Raw genomic sequence first — 10,987 nt, forward strand, 5'->3', positions numbered from 1 at the left:
TTGCTTTCACAAGTCCTCAGCCAGTTTAAATAAGTCATGGGAATCAAGAGACAGTGAGGCTGAACGAGCCTACAGAATCACTGTTTCACAAGGCAATATCCAAACTTTCCCTCCCCCAACACAAGTGGCAGTGCATTACAGATGACTCCAAGTGATGCGGTAGTGAACAATTCAAGTTCTTGCCCCCAGCCGGCAGAGAGTCCTCAAAGCACACTGCCAGGAGCAGAGTTAAAAGCTACAGGTTAACTCGGCAAACAGCTACAAGTCTATTTAGGCATGAGAGAGATGGTGCATGGGGCCAAACACGGCAGGAGAAATGGCTTCCCCATCCAACCTCACACAGTGGGTGCAAGGAACCAGAAGGACCCTACAGAGCTGTGCTGCACCCTGGAGCAGAGCAAACAGGAACCCCTGCTGCTACCCAATGGTCACAGGGCCAGAAACAGCAGCCCCGCTACCTTCATCAGCGTTTATACAACTCGCTTAAACACAGCCAAGATTTCGCCTTATTTCCATACCAGCTTTTCTCACCCAACAAAAATATCTTTCTATTGCTATACCACAACAATCCCACCAGCAGGAGAAGAAAAACAAACAAACAAACAAACACATAAAAAGAAAAAACAAACTCCCCTTTTAAGCCTTCCCCTCACCTTCCACCCCAGGAAACATGACGCGCTGGGGCTAACCGAACCGCCGGGCAGGCCAGGGCCATGGGCAAGCAGGAGAGCAGCTCCCCTCCAGCACAGGCAGAGCAGGACTGAAGGCCCTGCCCACGCTTAAATGGGTCTCCTGGGAGCAGGTGGGGGCCCAGGTGAGGCTCATCAGGGCAATTAAGTGCAATCAGGAGCTTCCAGGCTTTTCTTTTCAGCTAACATTGGTGTCTCCTGTTGGAAATGTGCCAACAGAATGTCATATGGCTGATACTGCCGAAGTTTACTCCTGAAGACCAGATCAGTCAGAAGTAATATAATTTCTATGACAAATTTAACATCTTGTTCTATTTATAGATTTTTATTTTTTAACACATTCACAAATTAATTCATTATCAGACTTATTCTTCTGTCCATTTCTAGGGGTTTTTTCCTAACTTGTTCTAATTCCCAATGTGACTGAGAGTGTCATGATTGCAAACTTTGTATCTGCACTCTGCAAATATATTGAAATACATATTTTAACAGCTGTTCAAGAGACATTGGATAGCAAGGAGGTCTATCACCAGGAGCCTTATGGATATCAAATTTAGCTCACAGTCAACAAAATTATAATAAATTGAATTAGAAATTAAATATTTTTTATAGCCTGCAGGCCACTTTACGGTACATGTAGCCTGCACCATTAACTTATATTTGCAGAATGCATTGCTTCGTTAGTAAGTATTCAGATTTCTGCTACAGTGTATTTAGCTTTTACACATTGCCTGCCACATTCTGAATCCTTTAAAGTGCGAAGTAATCTTTTTTTCCTTCTGTTTGGGAGGTTTTGCTGGTTACTGTTGGCTGAACGATAAGCATTTCTTGCTTAATAGTAAAAATTCTTGGGTTTTCAGTTTCTGACTGAGGCAACGTATCTAATTGGGAGCTATCATGCCATAGCTTAATCAACCTCACATTATCTTCATAATTTCACAAAAAGAATTCTTTTTCATGTGGAATAATCCAAGGAAAAAAATCAGATGCAAGACTGCATTGCAGTGCTCTCCTCTTTTCACCCAGCATGTTAAGAGTAAAGCATTACTAACTGTTATAGTAACAAAAAACCTGTTACTAGCATTATTTACAGTCTTGAGCAGGATGCATCACCACCTTGAAATTATAACCACCTTAAAACCTTTGATAATTTCTATTTTCATTCTGGGTGACTCCAGTCATGATAAGAGGAGGACACTAACTGAATAGGCTCTCCCCCGTTCATAAAGCCCTTTTTATTCTGTTTGGGCTATAGAAAACCTGATAGAAAGAGGATTTTCTACCACTGTTGCTGTAGGGTACTCCCTTGCTTATCTCCATAGTGATGCTTTTGCAGCAGAAAGAGCTAGCAGACAGAAAAGTTCTCTGATAACAGCTTAATATCCCTTCGCATGCAGTCCTACTGCTATGAAACACACCCAGAGACGGCTTCACCAACCCCGGAAGCCTGGAAACGAGCCCCTGTCTAACGAAATGCCGGCAGCGGCCTCCCTACTGCTCGTCTCAGCGATGGGGTTGAGGCAGGCTTGGTTGGTAGGTTCAATTTCAGTCCAGACTGTTCCCTTTTCCCCCAGTCCCCTTCCCTCTTCCCTGCTGCCTCGGGCCCCTGTCATTTGACAGGCAGACGCAGCCCTGTCCCCTGGCACTTTTCCTGCTCAAAATAAAGACTCACTTATAGAAGTGGACTCTCTTGAAGTGGACGAAAACTGAAGGAGTTTGGATAAACCCACAGCCTGCTCCCACATTTCACCCTTTAAAAGCAGGGGCAGGGCTCCAGGGGAAGGAGCCAAGCCACCGGTCGCAGCCCAGCCCTTCTATGTGGAGATGGCACCAGGAGAGCAAGAAAGGAAGGATGAAACAAGGAGCTCTGAGTCCTTCTTTCAAGTATCTTATCTGATGTTCCCTCTAACACAAACAACTGAAACAGTCTCGTGACCCAGGACCAAACAAACATCTTCACCTTCGCACTGCATTATTGCTTCTCTTGCTCAGTGATCCTCAGTTACCAGTTAGGGTCTGGGATATTATTTGTGAGTGCAACAAGAGGTAAGTTCTTCAAGGCAAGGGGTTATACAGGGTATAAACATGAGAAAGGCATTCATTTACTCACAGCAGCATTTTGGGGAATGGGAGAAAAGGAAGAAAAAACCCTGAATCCTCAGAAGTAGTTATACATGTGGCATGTTGCTCCCAAGTTTCAAAGGAATCTAATTTTCTTTTGTGGTCCTGAAATACATCAGCTGACATTTCTTGCTATTACTGACTTTAGGCTAGACCTATGTCTTTATTTAAGCAGTGGATCAGCCAGACACCTGCATGCTGGAAAATCATATGCCAGTATTGATTTTCTTAGTAGTAATAATTCACCACCAATAGCAGCAGTAACAATGCTTTGAAAGCAGGTTCTATAATGGCATTTTAACATTTCGGAACATTTTGTGCAATGAAAAATGCAGAAACTACAGTCATACATTTACCTGCTTAAACAGAAGATTTGTCTAATTTAGTTTTAGTTGTAAGGATACTACGCTGGTACTTTGACTGAGAAGATCCTCTGCCACTGGTGCAGAAGGAAGAACTCCACGATTTGAACAAGAGCAAGCAAAAATGCTACAGGAAGGGCAAACTCTTCTAGTTTAATGTACGAGGCCATGGCTCAAGTGAGAACACAGCTTGTGTGGGTTTCTGTACAACACAGCTTGCTTTCTTCAAATACCAGCGCGAAGAACAGACGGTTTAAGAAAAAACCCCCTAGATTAGCTTCAAGCACGAGGCAGAATCAGAGCTGGAGCTCAAGTCTGGACTCAGCTCTTGTTAAACTGCAGGAGAAGACGGCAAACACCCTGCAAATTTCACTGGTCCTGCATAATTTCCACTACTTGCAGCTGAGCATTGCTGAGAGCAATACTCTAGCAGCACCTGAGCTGCTGTACGACCTGGCTGCGGGTCATGCAGGGGAACATCCCAGTCCTGGGACTTGGACCCCGACCTTTCCTCTCTGTACAAAGATGGACATTGTCTCAGAACTTATCCTAGTCAAAAGCATTTAAGAAAAAGTCAGTGTTGTGGAAAATAAGGTTTAGTGATTAACTTAAATAGGGGCCTATTATAGTTTTAGCATATGGTTTTATGTTTTAGTCCTAGCAAAAATTCAATTTGAATATTTACTGCAAATTATCAGTTGGTTTTTCTTTTGTAAGTTTCCCCAGAACTTTCAGGTGGATAAAACTTCCTTAGTTCCTGCCCTCAAATACTATTTTCAAGTATGCACTAACAATTAGCGTATTTTCTTAAGAAGCATCTTCATGTCAGAGCTGTGAGCAGCAATCTCTAGTAAATGGGAGTCCTGAATATTAAGGTAAGTCTGTGGAGCTCTAGGGAAGAAACTTTAACACAGAACTCCATACAAAGAGGGGATATTTTCATTAGTACAATAGTAAACATACCATTCATGTGAAAATATAAGACACAGAAAATCTAAGGATCATGAGCAAGTTATTGCGAAACTATGTTTTTAAACACTATCTCCTTTTAAAAGCAGTATAGTCTTTCACAATTATGTGCACTTATTTCATGGAAGTTTCTTTCTGTATCTTAACTGAGTCATAGACTTGAAAATATTTCACTTTATTCATAAATGTAATAAGCAGTAACCAATGGCTGGAGTTACCAGCCAGTCAAGAAAACAGCTAATCAGAAATATTTCAAATTCAGTAAAACTGAGGGTCCAGTGAGCTAAGGACGTTGGGTCTAAGGACACCGGTTCTAAAAAGGGTCCAGTGACCTGAACAAGCTATTTACATTTCTTAAAAATACATGTTTTAAACAAGCTGAGCTTTAAAGTTTTTAAATCAAAGCTGTGTTGATTTATTAGATAAACTGCCTCTCATCCCTCTTTCTTATCAAGTAGAAAGAACTGTATGTACTTTATTGAAAGCATGCTAAATAGGAGACTTTCCTCAAAAGCTTTGGTTTGAAAAACATTTTAAAAATCTACCTTTGGTTACCTCACAATGGTATGTTGAAACAGTATCTTCTAAAAAATACAGAGATTAAAACTGATCAAAACTAACGTTCTTTAAAGACATTAGTCTTGCCTTGTCTTTGTCTGAAGGGCCTTAACAATGTAGGTGAGACCTTTTAAAGTAACTAGCATTATTCTTAATCAGTATTTATTTAAATGCTTACATTGTAACTAATAAAGTTATTAATGAGAACTGTGTGTTAATTGCCACAATTACTGGGTTAATAAAGAGCATGAACAGCTTAGGTAAGTTCAGTGCAGGCAGTTATCATACAATGGAAACCAGCAGCCATTTTGAACAAAAAGAATTCTGTAAAGCTGACATCTGTATGCACTGACCCCTGCAAACAGGCTACACTGCAGTCTCACAATAGAAGGACAAAACCATATATATTAGTCCAAAATACTTATTTTCAAAAGTTACTTGTTCCTTTACATCTCAGCAGTGAAGACAGGAAATAAAAAGTAGGGCTGGGAAAAAGAGACTGGCAGTGAAAATAGCATAGCTGTGGATGAAAGGAATGTGAGCCGCAGGGAAGACAGGCAGAACATCGTTCGTATTAGTGTGAGGCAAACACACAGGATGAAGGAATGGGGAAACATGGAAAGATGGAAAAAAGACAAGGGAATGTAAAGACAGAAGATCGGGAAATGGAGATAAAACCTCAAGTTCTTTCTGCAGCTCTGGATATCTCAAACACTAATAAAGCCATCTGAAATATGATCAAGAGGTTTTATGCTTCTCCAAAATAAATATAGCAGCCAGAATACACTGATGAACATGACCAGAACAGTCAAAGGAAAAAACAACCATTATTTGATAATATTATGTGCTAATGCTTGCTTAGTTTTCATTAAAATATTCTTATCTGACACTAAACAAAGCCAAATCAAGGGAGTTTCCTGGCAGAAGCTGGCTGACGACAGGGGTCTGGTTTGGAATTGCACTGTCGGTGCGCCGTAAAGTGCCTTACCTAACTGTTGCAATTATCCCCAATTCAAACATTAGACATTGGATTTGACCTCATACTGAAAAGAAATCCATAGATATTAAAAGTGCAAATGCACAGTTAGCATGTGTATATATCCTTATTATGGCATAAAGTGGCACAGTGAAGAGGAGGATGAAATTATCATCCAAGACATATCCGTTTCTTTTTCTCTAGTGTGCAAACACAAATACTAAGATGCATTAATTCGAGCCATATGGCTCGTGTATGGAGTCACTGCAGGATATTGTTAATGCAGTTTGAGAGCCTAAACTATGCTCATTCAGATGTTTTTGAATTACTCTGAATAGTTATAGATAGTAGTAATCAAGTCTGAAAACACTGGTTGAAAAGATCATTGGTTTTTCGATAATGATAACACACTCTTGTACTGTGCCTAACCACAAATTATAAGGATACCAACTCCATATTAATGTAGACGTGCATCCGCAGAGTGGCTCTGATCTGGTTACCTCCACAAGAACAGGTCACTTTGGAGAGAAGCCGAGAATAAAAACAGCTGTAGGTTAAATAACTGATCCAAGTCTGTATCATTGTGCCATAGTACCATTTGGAGATAGTGCACAGGGGCACTCAGCATCTTATAAAATCAGCCCCTTATGTATTTTAGAAGAGTCACAAGTCAACAAATAATCATGTAAGCAGTACAACAGATCCCAAAACAAATTAGAAAACTGGTGGAGGGGTTCAGAGGAGAGCCAATGCATGTAAACATTGATTTCAGGTGCAAGGACAGATGAAAATAGTTTAGAGGTAGCAGAACTTCATTTCTCAGATGATATTCTGTTGGAAATCTTAAAATACAAAGTAGTTCAAATGTACTGAATTCTGCTTTGATTGTGTATTACCTCATCACTTGACACACCAGAAGAAGACAGATGTTTCCTTAGCTTGCCAGTAATGAGGACAAAAGGCAAACTTAACAAGGTGCTAAACTGAAGGTAGGAAAAATTCCGTGTTGTAAGGCAATGCTTAAAAATAAATGGTGGTATTAGTGGATAATAGGCAAATACAACCAGACTGTAAATTACTTGTTGACTATTAACCTATTAGTCATCTTGCCTCTTTCAACCTTCTTCTGCCTCAGTGGCCATATCCGTAATCAGGATCTTGCTGACACAAATACTCCCACTTGTTGCCACTGAAACCACTTGCAAGTCGATGAGCTGTGGTCATTTACACCACCCGGTGAGCTGCCATGGGGCATGTAAATTAGGTCTCTGCCTGAATTCCTTGCATATATTAAACATTAGTAGTTGTTAGTAAGAGATTTGGGGTGTGGTGAGGGGGAGAGCACACTTAGGAGCATTTTACAGTCTTTAAACAAAAAAAAAAAGAAAAAGGGAATACTTTTATCACTGAAAAAAACAGGGAACGGTTTCTTTACAAACGAAAATGTTTTATAAAAGCCAAAGTGGTACCACAAGCAAAGAATGATGTAATCAGGTTCCTGATTCCATCACCTAAGACGTTAAAATATGGGGATAACCTTGCAGATAGCAGAATTTTCTTGCTGCCCATTAGCTTTCACTCAAGTTTTAAACTAAGAAAGATAGAAGAAAAAAAAAAAAAAAACAAGAGCAGTATTTTCTTTCCATGTTTACTACAAGACACCACAATGAATCACACACACTGCTGTATCTTCAGTGCCCCATTATTATCAAGAATTGTCTGTTATTTCTATCATTGTCCTTCTTTTTATTTCCCTTGTGTGTTTCAGATCTATCACCCATTAACTAGAGGGAGTAAAAAGCTGAGAAGGGAGACAGCAGAAATAATGAAAAGAATGTTTTCTGCTCTATGGCTGCCTGTAGACTCTAGTGGACTGCCCCTGCTCATATCCCTGCTGTTACTGCAGCTGCTGTCCAAACTCACTAGGCAGTACATCAAGGAACTTTTCATTTCTGCTTTGAAAAAAAATTAAAAATCAGAGAAACTGAAAACTCATCAAAAGATTCTGCTCAACAGAATTTTCCCAGTTTTACACTATTTTCTTACGTATAAATTCTGCAAACCAAAAGATCTTGTTAACACACTTTGACATGCTCTAGAACAGTAAATATAGTGTCATCATAACACTGATTAAGTGAATTTACCTTTACTTTCCCACTTCCTTATTCAGCAATGAGCAATAATGCAGATGGCAGTGGAAAGACAGAGCAGGGGACAAGCAGGTATAGAGGAAGCATAGTACTGTCCACAAAAAAGACTAATATCTTGATTACATTAACAGCGTTGCTCCAGATCTCAGAAATCTTATGAACCAATTGACATCAAGATGGATATATAAGCCACCTGCCCCAAGCAAAACCAAGCTCCGTCAAGCATCTTCTTTCTAGCAGTGGCCAACAGCAATTGCCCAGGAAAGAGTAAAAGACGGTGGCACAAGCCTGAAGTGATGCTTCCTCTGCCCACCAAACCTCTGCTGGACTTCAAAAGCTCAGAGCCCTCCTGGCTGAGAGGAGATGTCTATGCTTCAACAGCCATTGATGGAATTTTCTTTCATTAATTGTCCCAATGTTTTTTTTTAATTTTCTATTTTGATCTAAAAGCATAATACTGCACTATTTATTCTGGCAATTTCCCATTCATTGATTGATGAAGCAATAATAAATGGGAGTATATTTGGGGAAGACATATAAAAGTAAAGAAAATGAAGAATAAAATCCTAACACTATTAATTCCTAAAAAAGAGGGGCTAATAGTTTATGAAATGTTTCTGAAACCTACTCCAAATCTCAAATATATTTGTAAAAACAATCACAGATATAATTTAATTCTACATCCATGAAGCAAACAATGTTTCTCCTATACAGAATTTCTCCCTATATGCATTTTTTATTATTTCTTCTATATATGTAAAGTAGATGTCTAGAAACAGCATTAATTTAAAAGTTAATTTTAAAACTATGTTAAAGTTATTTTACAAGTTTTCAAATTATTTAAGTTCATTTTCTCAATACCACTTATTACTGTAATTAATAGAAAACTTCAGCCTTGCTAGAAAGCTCTTACTACCACAGGTATTTGAGAACATTTCATCTTAAAAGAACAACAAGATCCTAAAGAGTGAAGGTAGACAGGACTTTGATTCCTTAATAGTGTTTCAGATATGCATGTTGAACAAAGTTGGGCTATTTTATTTATTTATTTTTCATTCAGACTATGTACCTCCAGGTACCTTCATACCATTAGTCTTTTCCCAAATATTGCTGTCAGAGCGATAAAAGTGTTCCATAAAAACTCAGTGATGCAAGTCAAGACTGCTGACTGACATAACTAATTCATTGCTGGAAGGCAGTATGTAATGATAAGGTAGAATTGCTGGACTCAAAGACAGAAGTAAGACTCCAAACAATTCCATCTCCAGCAAATCTTGAGACTAAAAATAAACAGATGATTTCCTTAAATATGTTTCTTTCATAGGTTTAAAAAAATATATCATTATGGCGATATGCTCATACGCAAAGCCCTGTAGGGATAGTATGTTTGTAATTTGTAACTATTTCATAAACAAATGGGCCTTTCCCAAATCTAAGGTCACATCTGGCAAACATAGACCAGAAGACATGACCTGGATGACCACCCAGTTGGTACAGTTTGAAGGGCCCTACTCGTTATTCCAGAAGGCCTCCCAAAAGTTATCATGTGTCACAGGAAGACAGTGGGAAACATGCAGCGTGTTGTTGATATCTAGTGTCTTGGCTGTATGAGGTAACATGTTAGGTAAAAATGTTCTTGTGCGTAGGAAGTGAACTCTCCGCTGTGCTATGCAGAAGAACGCCTCTGTCCACAGCAGCTTCTTCTCTCAGAGGAAAAACCCAGTTGAATAAAAGCTGATGATAATTAAGTAATCTAATGCCTCTGCTGGATGTTCAAACAAAACAAGCTGTCTGTTTTTCTACTGAAGTGGCTCTGCAAGGTTATAAATAATTTTCAAAGCACGATTTCTTCTAAATATCTAAAATATTTTAAAAAGTCACTTGTAATTAAAACATTATAATAAACTATAAAACTAGTCTTTCTGTTCAGATTATTATAAGTCAATATGCAGGAAAAGGGTTTTGGTGGGAACATCACCGAACTTTGTTCTTGAATACCTGTCTCCATTAAGAGGCAGAGCATCCAATAATAAACATCACCAAGAGACAACTAACAGGCAGAAAGAGATTGAACCTTGGACTACTTTGAACAGTTTGTTAGAGGCATTGCTGAGACAATATAACTGTCAACAAAACATTGCTACATGCAGGTCTAACTAAATTATATTCTTTTGAATTGTTGTACCATAGTAAATGCTGTTGCAAAAAATCATGGGGACATGCACTCAACAGAAGTTTGTTATAGTTACAAAAGAAATAAAGATCCAAATTCCTTCCAAACCCATCTTTAAATCAATTTAAAAACTAATAGAGCCTTTTTTTTCTTTTTTAGAATACAGCTGGCCTCAGAAAAAACGTGCCACCTTCCCTTGAGAATGTCTCTTTGACAGACTAGCAAAAAGCTAAACAATATTGCACAGGAAGTTATGCAGAAAAAAATCCCTCATAAGAACCAAATAATAATAAAATCTCCCGAGAATTTTTTAAGCACATTAGAAAAATGACATTAGCTGTGATTACCATTACACATATAGAAACACAGGTAGGTCTCCATGCAAGTATGGAGATCAGAGTATTTCACCTACGATCTACTTCTAGATCCAAGAAGAATATTTTCCCAAAAACTTAAACAAGATACAGGTAACTGGTATGCAGCATTACTTCCTCGGCTTTGGAAGGCTGCTTTTGTACTTCTCGAGAGCATGCACTGGATACGAAATGAAGCACAGCTGTGGCTTTGGTGGCACTCTGTGATGTAAAATTAAATGTTCTTTCCCTAAGCTATAAAGAAGACTGTTCTGCCATCTACATAAGCAAATCTGCCATGTAAGTTTAATGGACATGCCACACACCCCGGAAAACACACCCCAGAAAACAGAAAAGCTGGAACTATGGTGTGGAGCAGGGATTGCCCTGGCTTGGGGAAGGACACACAGGGACAGCCCGACCCCCTGGCATGGCTTGCCTGGGCCCAGCCAGCCCAGCTGAGCCAGCTTGAGGTTCATCCCTGGATAAAATAATGTTAGTGATGGCAGGGTGAAAAGGGAAGCTGCATAATTAATTTGGCAGCAAAATAAATGCCATGCAGTATGTCGGATGTATTTAAGAAAAGCAGAGAGTTTTTCTGGTAGAGAAACACAACTGCTGTCAAACCAAATCGTT

Source organism: Calonectris borealis, chromosome 7 (genome assembly GCF_964195595.1).
Source record: "Calonectris borealis chromosome 7, bCalBor7.hap1.2, whole genome shotgun sequence".
NCBI lineage: Eukaryota > Metazoa > Chordata > Aves > Procellariiformes > Procellariidae > Calonectris > Calonectris borealis.